The sequence below is a fragment of the Gymnoscopelus braueri genome (assembly GCF_963280865.1).
Source record: "Gymnoscopelus braueri genome assembly, chromosome: 19".
In the NCBI taxonomy this organism is placed as follows: Eukaryota; Metazoa; Chordata; class Actinopteri; order Myctophiformes; family Myctophidae; genus Gymnoscopelus; species Gymnoscopelus braueri.
Window position 1 is genome coordinate 15804517 of NC_137621.1, and position 18135 is coordinate 15822651.

General features: G+C 42.0%; 1 long non-coding RNA gene across 1 annotated transcript in view; it reads left to right on the forward strand.

Annotated features, from left to right (window-relative positions):
- LOC308075251 overlaps positions 1 to 18135 on the forward strand; it is a 497190-nt gene that overhangs the window by 96884 nt on the left and 382171 nt on the right. The window lies entirely within an intron of this gene.

Here is an 18135-nt window from a genome sequence, read left to right on the forward strand (position 1 = left end):
TGATAGTTTTTCAAGTGTAGATGGACAGGAAAGAGGGAGAGAGAGACGGGGAGAGACACGCAGCAAAGGTCGTCGGGAACGGGACTCAAACCCACGACAAGCTGTCAGGCTGCATATGAGCCTATGGGTGCCCGGACCGCTACCCGGTACCCAGCGGTCCGGGCCTAGATCTGCTATTTGTGAGTAGCAAAAGTATAAAATCGGGTTTAAGTGGGTAATTCATTCATACACGTAAAGAAACCCAAATGAGAATTTATTCCATTGGGTTTGTTTTAATACATTCTGACACTTGTCAGAGATTATTAGCTATAAATTAATGTATTCTTGACACCATATTTAGCTCTTCAGTATGTATACAGTAAATATACACAATGTACTTACAGTATACTGTATTTTATCTGCTCTGAGGAAGGCTGAGGCCGAAATGCGTAAGCGTTGTCATTAAATGAGAATTTGTATCTGAGCCAGTCTTGCATCCTTTATTTTGGAGTGCCGCTTTTTCCACTTCGGTGGTATTTGATTTAAGTTATATGTATAGCTGAGCACCCACTGCCCAGGGGTCATCAATATGTTCGTACATGGACACATGTGTCCGTGGCAAGACCTGTCCTTGTCCGTGGTAAATGTCAGACTTTTTGTTTTTTACATAACATTATAAAGACCCAATTATTGAATGTCAGTCTCCAGGTTTTCCTCAGAATATGTATGACACTGATTTACTTTGACACTATGGCACATTAGGAGTCCACTAGTACTAGTGGTTCTCAAGCGTTTTATTTCAAGGACCCCCATAACAGGTCCATTTGGTTCCATTTGTACACTCTCAGAGTTACAGACCTGTTATGGTCATTCAGGGTTAGCTCTTTGTGTTTCTGGTAATATTATTGTCCACTCAATTTGTATGTCCATGGCAAAATGGAATTTTGAAAAAAATATCCACCACAAGCCAGCATGGCGAAGACCCCTGCCACTGCCTAAACTAAAAAAGGCATACAGAGGAAGTTTTTCTTTCTTAGTATACTGTATAGTTACGCAATCTTCATCAAAGCGACAAAGTGAAGGAGCGAGCAAAACAATAATGTGTTTGAGATTCATCTCTCTGGAAAGTTGAGGAACTTTGAGGAATGAAACTAAACAAATGTGGACCTTCATCTTCCTCACGCAGAGGAAGGTAGGGGGTAAAGAGCTGGAGGTGGGAGTACGGGGAGACAGAATCGATAAACCCGCTTTCATGTGAACCTCTGTGGAAAGAATGACCCAGAAACACTCACACAGGTTCATTAGCAGGTCCGTTTCGCCTGTTGTTCCTCACTACAGCAGGGAGGCGAGCTGCCTATGGGCAAAACGAAAGGGCGAGAGAGGACGGTGCATTCAGAGTATGTTTTGGTTGTGAAAGCCTGTTGGCACGATATCCGCGGTCTGTCTAATGGGACTGCCGACATCAAATATGCATGTCCGTCCATATGTTGCAAGAAATAGTCTTTATCCATGAATATTTAAGGAAGCTATACCTTTCCAGAGAGGAGGAGTGCACTTGGAAAGGTCCCATATAAATCCACTCCTCCTGACCTTCTCCTCTCTGCTTGATTATCACAGGCACTCTGATCAATAAATAATAGGATTTGACGAGATCAATCGAAAAGACATGAATTTCAAAAACTGAGCCCCAGCTGTAAACCAAACAACTTTGTTGGCCACCTGACTCAATGAAGGTGAAAACATCAAAGAATGAAGCCACGGCTTTCCGAGGTGAAACTATCGATTGAAGAACCATGCAGAGAGGAGGGGCGTTGGAGTTCAGGTAGCATGAAGACGTGTGGCTTATGGATCCACAGCTTTGGTGGGACAGATGTCGGGGTTATGCAGGGGTGAGGGTCACGGGATCAGCCCCCAAAGCAGCTGTGTAACAATGTTGCATGAAGGTTGCAGCAGCGCTGTGCGCATGACCTTTTCACTGGGTTATTGTTGATGCATGAATGCATCTATTCAAAACAGCCTATAGAGAGAGCATCCTACGCAGTAACCTCCTCACAGTTGATTTAACTCTGAGAGTGTACAAATGGAACCGGATGGACCCGTAAGGGTCCATTCGGTTTCTATTTGTACACACTCAGGGTTACGAATGGTTCAAATTAACACTGAGGATTTTACTGTGTATTTAGTGTGGCATTCTGGGGGTCTTCAAATATGTGTGAACGAGACAGTGCCTTTTTGTTTATGAGAAGCGGTTTTAGAAAGATTTTTTTTCTAAATCCTGTTTTTTTACACCTCCAAGATGTCATTTTCAATTAATATCTGTAGATAACAGACTGTGTTTAATTTTCATTATCTAATTTCTCTCCCACTTCAAAGGGGACCCTTGCCCTTGATTAATAATTGACATTTTATTAGCGAGCCCACTCATCGCGGCAGGCGTTGCGCTTTGAAGTGAGCCGCATTCTTTTATCAGCATGGCGTTATGTGTATCGATCGGCGAGGAGATAGGAGCACTATCAAAGGCATTCCTCTAGGGGCGGTCAACAGCCGGCCACCTCATCCTCCAGGAATGTGGTTGAGAGCACTGGTCGGATTCTGACCCTGTCCGTCTCCTTCAAATCCCTCCATCCCTTCTTTGGTGTGTCCTGTGTTTGAGTGCTGCTTATCTGGGTTAGAATTGTGCAAAGAAAAACAAAGGGTCCCAAGGAAATGACATAATGTGAAAACAGGGGGGAGGATGAGTTCAACCGGAAGGCATTTTGCCTAAGGGGTGGGCGGGAGAGGGGATTCACCAAAAATAAGCCATTACTGCCATGCATATCCGTGGGCGGACATTGCGTGGCTCTCCTCCATCATCTGTCAGGTCACATGCTCCCACTGCACATCACAGCGGACGATGAGCTCATTCATAATACTCATTATGGTTCACTGGAGATGCTTATCGGCAGACTGACAAACAGCAATGTACAGTACTGTATGTAAACATTGAGGATTACTGGATGCAAGGGAGCTTGATGTCGTTTTTCCTGTTTTACCAGCGCTGGTGATTTGAAAAAGTGAAGACTGTACACAGAGGATATTTCTATTCACTGTAATCATAGCACAGCGACACAACCCAGTATGATACCCAGACAGCAAGGCGTATCATTGACACGTGAGCAATCGGATTAAAGTTGAGCAACACAAGTGTGAATAACAGTTTGAGTGCACCCCATAACACGTGAGAAAGTTATTAATTTCCAGGGATTAATATAATAATCTCATCTGTACTGGCACGCACAGCTTATTCTACCGGACACCCTCCCTTGCCATAAACCCCTTGAGCAGTTGTTGACTTGAGGGTCAGAGGCATTGATTGTAATTTGACACTCGCAGACCAATCATCAGAAGCACTTAGAACAAAGCACAAAGAGCTATCTTAATGAGCATGACCTATTTACTATATCTGAAAACATAATGATATCCGCGTGGCCACATGTGAACGTATACACATAGTCCATTTTCCCGCCGTCGACACTTAGGGGGCCATTAGCAGTAATGTAAAAAGCCCAGCATCGTTTCCATCATCGATATCCCATAAGTGGGTCACTGTACGTACATTGTGGGCCCGGCCTGGTGGAATTCTCCCTCGTTGCTGTTGTTGATGACTTATGCAGACTGACTGACAGCACTTTACCTTTCCATGGATTAGGGAATCTGACTTCATCACGGTCCATGAGGGGGTTCACGTAACTCTGCCCGGAGGTCATTCCACCGATGTGACCCCTCCTGTCTACTGACCGCCCCGATGATGACAGGCCTCCGAACCTCCAGACCCAGGTCAGACAGTGGACGGACTGACCCTTACTCTCTCTCTCTCTCTCTCTGTGTCTCTCCCTGTCTCTGTCTCTGTCTCTGTCTCTCTCTCTCTCTCACACACACACACACACACACACACACACACACACACACACACACACACACACACACACACACACACACACACGCACACACGCACTCACTCATGTCGCAAGTTGACACACTTTCAGATACTCCTGACTGGAGTGTACATTTTTAATGGAATATACATTAAGACGCATTCATGGGCTGATATATGATGTTTCTCCACAGCTAATATTTCAGCAGACTGTGTATCGGCTCAAGATTGAATGATTGATTTTCTATCAGGCTGCTTCTCTTGAATGAATAATTCAGGAGTTATACCTTGTGACACCTTCGGCATATTCAATTACAGTAGCTAAGTTTTCATCACCGGGTCATTTTTATTTTGACCGTACTGTAATAACAGTAATAATGTCATTCTTATTTTCGAATGTCAGAGATGATACTGTTGAAGAAGGTTCTAAAGCCTCACTGAAATACTGTAGGATGAAAGAGGATTGTTTTAATGCTCACCTACTATTGTGTGTGTGTGTGTGTGTGTGTGTGTGTGTGTGTGTGTGTGTGTGTGTGTGTGTGTGTGTGTGTGTGTGTGTGTGTGTGTGTGTGTGTGTGTGTGTGTGTGTGTGTGTGTGTGTGTGTGTGTGTGTGTGTGTGTGCGTGCGTGCGTGCGCATCAGTGACTGTAAGAGTTGAGTGGTAGGTGTTTTTATGCGTGTTGATGGGTAGATGTACATGCGTGTTGAGGAATAGGTCCTTTGTCCTTTCATGACGCGTTTCCTTTGGTCAACGTTTTATGTAAAGCACATTGAATTGCCTTGATGTTGAAATGTGCTATACAAATAAACTTGGTGTTTGTGCATGTTAATAGGTAGGTTTACATGTTAATGGATGGTTGTACATGCGTGTTGAGTAGTAGGTGTATGTGCGTGTTTATGGGTAGGTGTACATGCATGTTAATGGGTACTACTAGGTGTACTTGCGTGTTTATAGTTAGGTGTGCGTGCGTGTTGAGGAGTAGTACGTGCGTGCTGATGGGTAGGGTGCACGCGCGTGTTGATGACTTTCTCTGTTGGCCTCCTGTCTGTGACGAGAAATAGGAGATGGCGGTGTCTGAGGTCACACTCTGATTACTTGTCCCCTCACAGGGTCAAATGACTCTTAAATGTTTTGTTTACACTTCTGCTACTCGGTTTGGGCTCAGAACCAACTAGGGTGAACCCTGTAAGGATTGCATGGTCATGTGGTCATTGGATTCCCGGACTTGGTGTGGCTAGGTGATCAATGCATCACACAACGTGACAACAACAACTTTTTCCACAACAACATTCTGCCATTCGAGACGATGCACCTTTGTGATATACCGTAATATCCACAGCATTTTAATCATCAATTAGTTAGTACCAATTAGTTAGTCGTAATTTAGGTGGCTACACTGTGAAATTGTAAGTGTACACTTTTACAATGTCAGATTTGGTCCACATTTACACACTCAGTTAGACTAAAGCTGTCCATAATATTTATGTGCTGCCTGATCCAAACTGATCCAAACTAAGACAGAAAGCCCGTTTGGGCAGGTGAGACATCCTATCCTTTGAGCAGTCCAGGTAGCTCTGTCGATAGAGCGCTCACCTTTGAAATGCATTGTTCTGGATTTCGATCCGCCAACTCAGCGTATGAATAGAATATCTTGTGTAACTACGTTGTGCGGTAAGTACAGGGATCTGGCGGTAGGTGTAGTGCTCCACCTCAGCAATCCATCTCCCAGGGGTCTAGTCATTGTAAAAGAGATAGACACCCGGGTTGCTCAGCTGATTCCGACAATAAGACACTCCAACCTACTTCACTCACGTTAATCTTCATAAATCAAGACACTTTTTATGATTTTTGTACCACACAGGAAATTGATATGTTTAAATTAACGGTTGAGATATTAAGGGTTATAATTTATGCCATAGAACAAAAGCTGGAACTCTTTATGTTAACCACGGACCTTATTTTCTGCATAAATCGAAAACTATGGTAAAATACATCCACACGCGTGTTTCATAAAAGCACAAAGGCACAAATCAGTCCAAGTGTTGATTCACAGCTTGAGGAAAGGTGATATTGCGGAGTTTTTTTGTTTAATAGCTCCTGCATCATTCAGGGGCGTCTCAGGTTTCAGGCTGGCTGGAGTCCTAGAACTGGACCGACAAACACTGGATAATTATCCGGGCTGGTGTAACTACAAATTGCTGGGATTGGATCTTGAAAGGACTTGCTGAAGCATGTCTACCATGTTCTGGCAGAGAGTTCTCTAACAGGCCAGCTAACTCTCACTCTGTTGACCACCCCATGTACCAATACACATGTAGTCGCACGGAGGAACAGCTTCTGGGCTGCAGTACACCATTTCACACATGGATGCCATTTTCAATGTAGTATCACTGTTATGGGAATTTCATCATACAGTATGGGAAATGTTTCAAAACATTTTCAAAAATAGCAAAAATAACAGATCAACAACTCACAACGTGTTGCATTGTCGTACGGCAAAGTATATAGGGAATATATATATACTTACTATATACTATAAAGTCCCTCCAAAAATAATATCCAATATCTAATCATCTTTCTTCATGTAAAACAAAATATGTGTGCTTACATATGTAGGCTTGAACCAACCAATTTCAACCAATAATATTACTATCAATCAGTCTTCAACTGTTAATTCTCCATGGTTGTTATGACACACACACTTTACAACATTCAAATCAAATACCTCTCAAGGTCATGGCCCACCTGCTTATCCCGTATCACTCAGAAATACATCACAATAAGGAAGTTAGATACCCTCGAAATGGTGTTTCATCTGGACTTTAACATTTATTAAACCACAAAGGTATCTAAAACGTGGTTGGTTCCTTACATGCTGGTAACCTATACTTTCTTTGAAGCGCCACATTGTTTTCTTTGCACTCTACTTGTTTGTTTACTAGGGTTCATGACATTTACTTTGGATAAGAGCGTCTGCTGAATGCCTTAATTGAAAATTGAAAATGTATGATGTCTTTGATGTCCTTGGAATAATTCAAACTTTTCATCCTCATTGGCGTGCTGTGCACACAGTCCCGCTGTGACTTAATCAGTGGGATAAGAACTGGCTCCAGCTATAGTAAAGTGCATGTCTAAGTGTATTCTCTTAGTCCAGCATGGCAATAACAAGGACAGGTGGCCTGGACAGACCAAAGTCATATTTGATGTCCAACATCAAACTACTTAAACTGGAAGGACTGTGACATCATGATGACTCTAAGCTGATAACCCGGCAACAAACCTGCAGTTGTTGTGTGGATAAAGGATTAACATCCCTTTGCTTGTGCTGCTCTTTGAACCAGAAAATGCTCAAACCAAAGGATTGGGGGCTTGAAAGACCCAACTTGCTGAGAAGGCACAAAACTTTGGGGGCACCTCCTCACATCAAAGAGTTGAGTCACTTCAGGCGAGACTTGTGAAACTCTCTCCCTCCCTCTCTGTCTGTCTGTCTGTCGCTCTGTGTCTCTCTCTCTCTCTCTTTCTCTCCCTCTCTGTCTGTCTCTCTCTCTCTGACACCAGTCACTGGTTGAGCTTATGGTGTCGCTGCCGTTTCGAGTTTGCAGGTGATGCTGCGCGCGTGATTTTTCTTTTGTGTGTATGTTGACCGTGTCTGTCTGGTGTATCAGGTAAGGTCCCTGTCTGCTTCCTACATTGTTTGGTGGATAATAAGGTGTGATTAAATATGAATGCTAAGTGTTTGGTGGCTGAGGCCCAAAGCTGAAACCGGATCCAGTGGAGCCCACAGGCGGCATAATTAGTAGCTGATGATAGATGCCATCAATGGTGCTTTTCCACCCAGCGCCGCCAGGCCTCTCAGCTGGACCTCCATGCAGCAGACCTCCTTTAACCCATTAAGACCTGAGGCCGCTTCTAAACATTTTCTAAATCCTAACAGTTTTTCGGAAAAAAATGTAAAAAAAAAAAATTCACGATTTTTCAAAAATAGCAGATCTACAAGCTCGTAGCGCGGCACTCGGTGCCGCGCTATGAGCTTGTATATCTGCTATTTTTGAATAGCCTAAAGAAATCTAAAAGTGACACAGATGCGTTCCAGGTATCAATGGGTTAAGCCCACCACAGTTAATTAAGTCCCAAATAAACAAACCCTGATACGATTACGCTGTCTGCCGCTGTTCTATCTTAAAGCTGCACAGTTGATTGCAAGCGACCATATCTAACTTTCTACTTCATGGCCAGCGGTGATTAAATATTAAGCCCTTTTGTTACACTTATTTGATCTTTATTTCCACAAAACTCCTCCGGGGGATTTTCATACTGAAAGTGTGGTGAAAACCCAAGTTGAAGACAATATCAGTGTTTCAAAGCATCGGAGGACCAGTGTGAATGCTTTTAATGGTGGAGAAAAGCCCTTTATGTGTGCTGGAAGGTCTGTGTTTGGGTTTGAGGCCTCTTTGTATTGTCATAACCCTGGTGTGAGATTGACTCATTCACAGAGAGAGGCCTGCATGCTGCTCATCCTCTCCTCTGCTGCGCTGTCTTCTCTCACTTCAGAGAGAGAGAGAGAGAGAGAGAGAAAAAGAGAGAGAGAGAAAGAGAGAGAGAGAGTCATGTCCACAGCTGTTTGGACATGCCCGCTTTGAGGTGCCGTCTCTTTAATGTGTGCGGTAGATCAAATAGGGTGTCTTTGTGAAGGCTGGGTGACCGGTCAGCTCTCCCACACAGTTATCCACCCTGTGTGTGTGTGTGTGTGTGTGTGCGCGTGTGCGTGCGTGCGTGCGTGCGTGCGTGTGCGCGCGTACATGCGTATTATTGCCTTTGCCACACTCGCATGCTAAAACCCTCAGAAGCAAAAGGGCAAAAAACATCTCCACACCCCACGAGTCGATCTCATTAAATGATGCCTGCAGTCTTTCAAGAGCAATCCACCCTGCAGGTAGCCGGTGGCCCAAATTATCAAGTAGCCCCTCATTGAACTGTCTGCATCGCCACGCTGCTTCAATTGATTCTGCTCACTTCACATGAAAGCACCACCTGAATTCTGAGTGTTGCTGGACTTGCTGCTGTCCTACTTTCAGTGTGTCATGCAGAGATTTCATGCTGTACGAGGGCAGCCGTCGCCTGCAGTAAAGTTCAGGTCGGTGTGTGAGTGAGAGGTCAGTGTGCATGTGTGCAACGGTGAGACATGCCACAAGGTGTAAGATCGTGTTGTTTTCTCTTTGCCCATGGAGCAAGTGTTCCATAACAACATCTGAAATAGGCAACCAAGTTGTTTGTGTTCAAACATGGCGGCTCATGTGGCGCTTTGTTCATAACGCTGCAGCTTTAGTCCACACTAAGACCAAGAAAGTGGATCATATCACACCAGTTCTCAAAGTTTTACACTGTCTCCCTGTCTGTCAAATAAATTACTTCAAAATACTGCTGTTAGTTTATAAAGCATTGAATGGTTTATGGCCAAAATACATTCCTGATCATCTGCTATCTTATGAACCATCGATTCTAGACCTCTCAGGTCATCTGGGACAGGTCTGTTTTCTGAACCCATAGTCAAAACTAAACATAGAGAAGCAGTGTTAAGTTTTTATTCACCACATATCTGTAACAAACTCTAAGAAAACTGCAGGTGTGCAACATCTCTCAGTTCCTTTAAATCAAAGCTGAAGACCTTTCTGTTTGCCATTGCCTTTTATTGATGCTTTTGGTTAATTTCTTGTGCTGCACTGTATTTATTCTCATATTTTTATGTGATTTATTTTAGCTTATTATTTTCTTGACTATTTTTAATTGTGTGTACCGTGTGGCTACTCAATATGAGACTCTGCCGGTCATCAAATTATTGGCTTAGGAATGCGACAAAAACTAAAAAGTTCTCCATGAATTCAAGGCTTCATTGATAGAAAATAAGTCTACTACTCCTTAAATACTCTGTTTTGTGTAAAGCACTTTGAATTGCCCTGTTGTTGAAAGGTGCTGCAGTAAATAAAATTGCCTTGCCTTGCTTAAAGCCATCAATGCACCCGGTCTGATTGCAGTGGTCAGCTAACTGGATTTCAAAGCATGAATAGATGACGACAAGCTGAATCCAAACAATTTCTCAAAATTCCCATAACAAACATGAATTAATCCTTCTTAAAGTCTCTATTAAACAGCACTGACACACACATACTGCCATCGGCACTAAACAATTGGATTGTTACGGAGCTTAAAGTCACTCAGATCATTTCCATGACTGACATACATTGGGAAATGGTTTACGGTAACATTGCAGTCACTGATGCTTCAGTCATCATCTGATAATAGTGAAAACATAGGAAGGGGGGTTGTTCCTTTCAGTAAGAGTCTGAGACGATGAGCTCACTGGCTAAATTGCGGTAATCCCAGAATATAAAATCTGGGTTTATAAAAAGGACACAAATGCAATGCATCTCTGATGTTGGAAATCTTTGCCCTCCATGTGTAAAGTAAATGGTTGGCTTTTTCTATGCAAATCCATCTCCAGAGAACAATGTTTTGTTTTGTGTGGGTCACTGTGGAATAATCCTTGACAATTTACTCTTGAGAGTATACTGGGTTCAAACTATGAACATTGACTGAAGACATGTAACAAAAGCCTTTGCATTGAGAGGCCAATTTGACCAGAGTCATGTGCACCCAGATCAGTGATGTATGTTTACCAGACAGAAGTGAAAAGGTGGCCCTTTGCGTCCACGCTCTCAGTTACCAGAACCAGATCAGGTGTCGTTGCTTAATAATAACTATGGTGCCCTTATCTCCATTTCTCATTTCTGAAAGAGTCTGGAGGTCACCGTCAGACACAAATCACCGTCCACCTCTCCATCCATCCTGATGCCTGCTGCATTATTCACTCGCTTTCACCTGAGAGGACCTGCATAGGGGGGTTACAGACAGACAGCTTGAGAGGAAAACTGACAAACTGTCTCTTTCTCCTGTCTTGAGAACTACACTGGGTGACATAAGGTAAGTAACAACAAATCAGTAAAACACAGACACACACACCACAGCAGTGCTCATGCATTCTGAAAGAAAATAATTACCTTAATGATACCAAACATTACATGCATTATAGTGTCTGTCTTATAGTAGAATGGACTAAGACACCCGCCTATTGGATTGCGGTGTGTTTTGGTTTACTCGAAGCTAGTTATGAGGATATAACTTATGTCTGTTTATCTTCTACTGTTAATATTTACACACCCAGTAAACTCAAGTTAAATTATCTCAATACTAAGGCAAATCAAATGATATAAACTATTGTTTATTGCTAGAAAATGTGAAGACAAATTTCAAACAAGATTGTCCCCAGACTCCAGGTCATTTAACTGAAAAGAAAACATGCATCACTTTGATGACATGATAACTGACCTGAGGCTAATCCTGTGGATGGCTTACACAGACAGCCTGTGCAAATAAGTACAGTATGTATGTGTGTGTGTGTGTGTGTGTGTGTGTGTGTGTGTGTGTGTGTGTGTGTGTGTGTGTGTGTGTGTGTGTGTGTATGTGTGTGTATGCGTGCGCACACGCGCACGCTTATAGCCTCATAGCTTCAGATGTTGTCACATCCCATTCTTCTCTCTTCTCTGAGGCTGATCTAATGTTGTTGACACTTTGTTTGCTTAACTGTGTCAACCAGACAGACGCCTGTTTAGAGCAAACAGCTATTTCCTTGAGTTTGGGTCACGTGGGACTTGGAGAAATCCCCAAACACTATACGAATAAATGCATTATAAAATGCACAGCAAAGTGAATTAGTAATGTGATTCAGAGTGGCAGAGATGTGTGCGTGGTGGTTCCCCACGGCTGTTTCCTTGGAGCCCACACAGTAACATCCCCAGTGTTATTTTATCCATTTGTAACTCGAGAGAGAGTACGAATGTAACCTTAATGTACCCTGAAGGGTCCGTTTGGTTACATTTGTACGATCTCTGAGTTAAATTAACACTGAGGATTTTGCTGTGTGTGACATGAAGTCAAGGCGACAAGGGGTGTGCCTCAGGGCAGGGCATCAAGCCCCCTTTTGTTGCCAGGTCACAGGGGCTTCTCTAATATGATCTCTGCCATTGGGTCAGTGTGCCACACATGTCTCCTCTGACTGGCCAGCCGCCAGGACGCAGTTGTTGCTATGGTACATATGTGTTCTACTGAAACACATGATGGAAATGAAAAACCCCCCTTTCCAGTTTCCAGGCAGGATTCACATGCGCAGGATTGTTTCAGAGAGAAGCTGCGTATGCGTGTGTGTGTGTGTGTGTGTGCACGTGCATGTGTGTGTGCACGCACGCATCTATGACTGAGAGAATGAGATATCAAGAGGGAAGATCGGTTACTGAGGAAGTGGAGCATGTGATTGTGCCGCCATGTGTGTGCACGTGCACACGTGTGTGTGTGTGTGTGTGTGTGCGCGTGAGTGTGTGCGTGCACATCACTCGGAGCATGTGATTGTGCCACCGTGTGTGTGTGTGAGTGCAAGTGCGTGTGTGCATGCACATCACTCGGAGCATGTGATTGTGCCACCATGTGTGTGTGTGTGTGTGTGTGCGTACACATCACTCGGAGCCCTTTTGGAAACAGTTTTCTGATGCAACTGATGTATGCCTCTCCTCTCAGGGTTCCCGGGCGTCTGTGTGAGAGCTTGTTTGTTTGATCATCACCAGCATTCTGCAATGCAAGCACAAGCCAATGACAATGCTGTTGCCATCGGAGCTGCTACAGGATAATCGTTTCTGCCTGTTGTCACACACCTTTTCTCATCATTATTTTGATGCAAGCTAATAACTTCTGGAGGTTGGAAAATGTAACGTTACCATAACGTTCTTTGTGGTTATTGTTGACTTCAATGTTTATATGTGTCATGCCCTGTCTCCACCCTGATTGCCGTAACTTGAACCCTAGCGTCCTAGTTCTGCGGCGAACATTCGGTGAAAATAGCAGATCTACAAGCTTGTAGACATGCCATTTTTGGCTATATTTGATGTAGAGGGAAAAAAGGAGGACGCCTTGTATAGACCACTAGAGTTTAAGTGGTTAAAAGCTCTTGCAGATCCCTGATAATCATACACTAATGCATTTTAAAGGGCATCTTTTGTTTGTTTAGTTAAAGGACAACATTACTTATTTTTTTCACCTGAATTCTATTAGTGTATGATGAGGACACAAAATGTGCACTGACCACATGTTCCTTGTGAGTCATGACTCGTGAGGACCCGAGTTTGAATCCTACTCCCATCATGTTTCCGCTCTCTGCCCTCAGTTTCATATCTTTCTGCACTTATCTACCTAAATAAAGTATGAAATGCCAAAAGAGATTCTAAAAATAAATAATAACTTGCGTTCTGTGACTGTCTGCGTCTTGAGAGCTCACACTCATAGGCTCTGGAAACACTCTGCCAGTGTGTAAAATGCATAAACCAGACTCACAATCTGATTGGATCCTCTGAACAAGGACCCAACTGTCTTTAACCATTAACCCTGGTGTACCTATTTTTGGGATTTGTTTTCTAAATGTTTTGAGATTTTTCTTTACCTTGTAACTTCTTGTAATAATCTCCTCACCAACAGCAATACAGTATTATGTTTTGGGACAATCTCTTTGCACAAATTGTATGTAGCTCAGAATTGTTAATGTTCACCACATAATATTTACTGCTATTTGCACTATGGTACAGTACATGTACATTGGTCATCCTTCTGCCGCTTGAATGAATTTATGTTCTTCGGTTGCCAATTTATTCATCCGTTTAGATACTGTACATTCTGTATAGATTTCTTTTTGGCTGCAACATGATGTTACATATCTTACCACAGAAGCGGGTGCAATTCTAAATTGTATATAAAAGATGCTAGTGAGTCTATGGTTATTCTAAGGATAAGGATATTTCCTTTTAACAGGTCGTTCATGAAAGTCCTTGCGGTCTTGTTTCCAATGAGAACCTGTGAGCAATTAGGGGTTAAGAGTCTTGCTCAGGGACAAATTTCATTTCATCGACACATATGCTGGCCTGGCCTGGCCTGGAATCGACCCTGGGGCAACCAGGGCCTCTGGCTCCCTAGGCGGGCTCACTAACCACTCAGCTATGGCCGCCCCATAAACAACACCAGTGTCTGTATATTAATGCTGTTTTTTTGTTTTTGCACACCAGGTTATTTTAATTTCCCACAATGTACATATATTATAAATTGTATTACCTTTCTTGTATTATCTTTTTTTTTAAATATATATTTATATATATTTTTACATTTATTATCTTACTTGTACTATTGCCCTGTATAGGCTATACATTGGACATGTTAGCACAGTGTGGCAGAGTCTGCCACACCTACAGTACATGTCACTGCACATACTTGTATGAGCATGTGACAAATAAAATCTCTCGAATCTCATCTGTATGCATTTGACTACCAATCTGTTGTGTATCCCTTTTCTCCACTAAACTGACCACAGATGTAAAGACAGATAATTTTGGGCTGTGTATTTTTCCACCACCTCAGACTGAAGAGATAAATATTAATGGTCAAGCGGTTGTAGTCAGGGCTACAAGCCTGTTGATTTGGCTACGAGCCAGCAAACCCAGCATGAACTCTTGTCCCCAAGAGTTCAAGATGAGGAGACACAAACAGGTGATTTTACCTAAAGGCTCATATTTCTAATGGAATTAGGAGAACGAGTCACAGTGGTTCCCAAACTTTTTAGCTCAAGACCCAAAAGAGAAATTAGATGTTTGCCCGGGACCTACACTAGTGAAAATAGCAGATCTACAAGTTGTAGATCTGCTATTTTCACTACTTCTTAAAACAAATATATATATATATATATGAAATACCTTTACAAATGTTATAATTGTTTTTCAATAGAGGAAATGTTGGTTTTAGTAGTTGTTTTTAATTGATGAAAAGTTGTGATTAAAAAAAAAAAATGTAATCTTTTGAAATATATTTTAATGTAGGAATAAAAAGGAGATATTTACTCACGACCCATAAAAATAGTCTGTGACCCAAACATGGGTCCAGACCCACTGTTTGGGAAACAGTGTTGTAACATATTTGAGAACAAAGATGACAGCAGTAACTTTATTCCGAAAAATGAACATAATTTACAGTCTTTTCTGAACATGTCAGGGACAATACAGGTTTAAAACATTGTTGAGGTTCTCTGTTTAGAAACTTTAGATGCAATATGGCCAACAAAATATAACCACTCCTGAGCTTAATGACACATTAATATGAACACTGATCAGACTAAACAAAGAACTTGATGAACTTGATGAATTGAATACACAGGACCACAATGGAAACAAGCCCTTAGGGCTTTTTGTGTTATCCTTTATAATCGTACCACTGTACTATTTGCAAACTGTTAAAGTATTCAATCAATCATTCAATTTTAATTTGAGTTTTAATTTCTTCATAATGACAATGCAACGCACTGGAAAAATGACTGTCTGTACTGTCATCCAAATGGCCTGTTTCATGATGGATTCATTCTGACCTGTCCTTTGTTAATTACTTTTAGGCTTTTCTTTTCTCCACAATAACATGCAGTAAGTGTGTGTGTGTGTGTGTGTGTGTGTGTGTGTGTGTGTGTGTGTGTGTGTGTGTGTGTGTGTGTGTGTGGGTGTGTGTGGGTGTGTGTGGGTGTGTGTGGGTGGGTGTGTGTGGGGGTGTGTGTGTGTGTGTGGGGGGGGGGTCCTTTGTTTCACTTGCGAACAAAAGGAAGTAGGTATCAATGCTTCCACTTCTCTGCATCTGTGTTTTTTTTTTCCTTTTTCAGCACTCACTCGTGAGAGAGGGATCAGGTTTCCAATATCATACTGAGAGAGAAAGCCAATCCCCTCTTCCACAGTGCATCTCCACCTCCTTGGACAGGCTACAGGTGGTCTGGACCACATCCAGACCAACATGTCCAGCCCATTCAGAGTGGACACAGGAACCAGGGATCCGTGACGTCTCACACGGCTCAGTGGTGAGAGATAACAGTTGCAACTGACAATTTAGGCATTTAGCAGACACCCTTATCCAGAGCGACTTACAATAAGCAAAGTAAATAGTCACATATGCATAGAATGCAGAGAGACAGTAGGACCTCAAGAAACCATAGGTAAACCATGAACCTAGCATCTGTCTAAATAATAACATTTGTGGTCAAGAAAAACAAACTTATAGAAACAAAACATGAGAACAAGTGACCAAGATATGTCTGCATAGTAGCCATATGTTGGTCAGTCGCCAGCATCAATATGATCAGGCTACCCCCCCCCCCTTTCTTTATCCACACCCCCCCCTCCCCTTTTTTACACTCTGTACATATAGTGTTTTATATTTGTGATTATATTGAGTTTTGGTGTTATTTTTTACATGTTGATGAATTGAATACATAGGACCCCAATGGAAACAAGCCCACAAGGACTTTTTTGGTGTCATCCTTTTAGACCGAGTGTTTGACTGTACTCGAGCTGTTTCGCATTTTTGTCTAATAAAATATTCAATCAATCAATCAATCTGTGACGAGCGGGAGCAGGGCAATTAACTGAAAATATATCGAAACCGATCTCGCTCATGTAGGTTAATCGAATAACCGAGAAGCAGGTTATTTTAAATATACATATTTTTTTACTTTTACATCAACAAATTAACAAGATCAAAGTTAGAAATAATGGTGATATTGTTTTGAAGTCACATTGCCCAGCCCTAACTGGGACAGAGAAAGAGGAGTCAGTTGGGGGCAGGGTGACACTATAGTGTTCTGTGAGAGAATGCAGAGTATCAGCCTCCCACCCCCAGCTGTCCCAGTGTTTATTGATCAGTGAGACCCCTGGGGCAGGGTGGGCTTCATTACACAACCAGCACCAGCACCTACCCTGCCCTCCATAACTAGAACAGTCCAGGATCGCAATAGATCAGTGATTCTCAACCTTTTTAATGCCATGGACCCCTCCAGTTTGATAGGCATTAGGCTACAGACCCCCATGTGGTAATTTTTTTTTTCTCTCTCTCTCTTTCTCTTTTTTTTTTGGGACCCCAATCTGCACTGTAAAATCTAAAGTTTTTATTTAATTCTGAGAGTATGTACAAATGTAACCAAATGGACCCACACTCTCAGAGTTACAGACGCCGTAAGGGTCCATTTGGACCCCTGGTGGTCCCCAGACCCGACATTGAGAATGTGTGCAATATACAACAAAGAGCCTGGAAAACAATTCAAGCCTATAAAACTGCTTGATTGAGAACGTGTTGACATCCTGATGAAAATACATGGCGATTGAAACATTAATCTTGAGATAAATAGTGCAGTGCAACAGTGTGCAGACTCAATTACTTTTTATGTTTTGTTGAGAAGCCTGCACTGATGACAGCCAAGGTGATCGACTCTCATATAGAATGCACAGCCAATGTGTTTGTAGCGATGTTTTTCTTTTACTGTAGGTGAATTGGACAAATGTGTGACATCACCTACATGTGGAATGTATTTCCAGATCATTGTGGAACACATAAAAAAATACATGTTAGCGGAACTTGGAAGAAAAACACATCATTGCCATGACTCTATTTCAGCTCTCTTTTGTTTAATTATTTTAGATTTGATATACCACCCATCACCAGATAGTATGTGCCAGTGGTTCTCAAAGTGGGATCCAGGGGTCCTTGGAGGGGTCCTCTCTCTCACACTGGCATAAGTGTGAGAGATGATTTTTGGTTTAAAATAAAATATTTTAAAAAATGTAGTCAACTAAATGAAGTCCCCTCACATCTGTATGCCAATTACATCCTGCACATAATTCTACATTCATTCAAACCCTGAATTCTTACTAGGTTTGGGAGATTGGTGGGGAGTCTAATGATCATTACAATGTACTGATGTGATGTGATGTAAAAAGAATATATATATATATATGTATATTTTTATATTGATGTGATAGTGGTGTCATAATTAAATGTAATGTTGATATGGCACACTGACTATTAAGGAAATAATACATATGGCACACTGACTATTAAGAAAATAATACATATGGCACACTGACTATTAAGAAAATAATACATGGCACACTGACTATTAAGAAAATAATACATGGCACACTGACTATTAAGAAAATAATACATATGGCACACTGACTATTAAGAAAATAATACATATGGCACACTGACTATTAAGAAAATAATACATATGGCACACTGACTATTAAGAAAAGAATACATATGGCACACTGACTATTAAGAAAATAATACA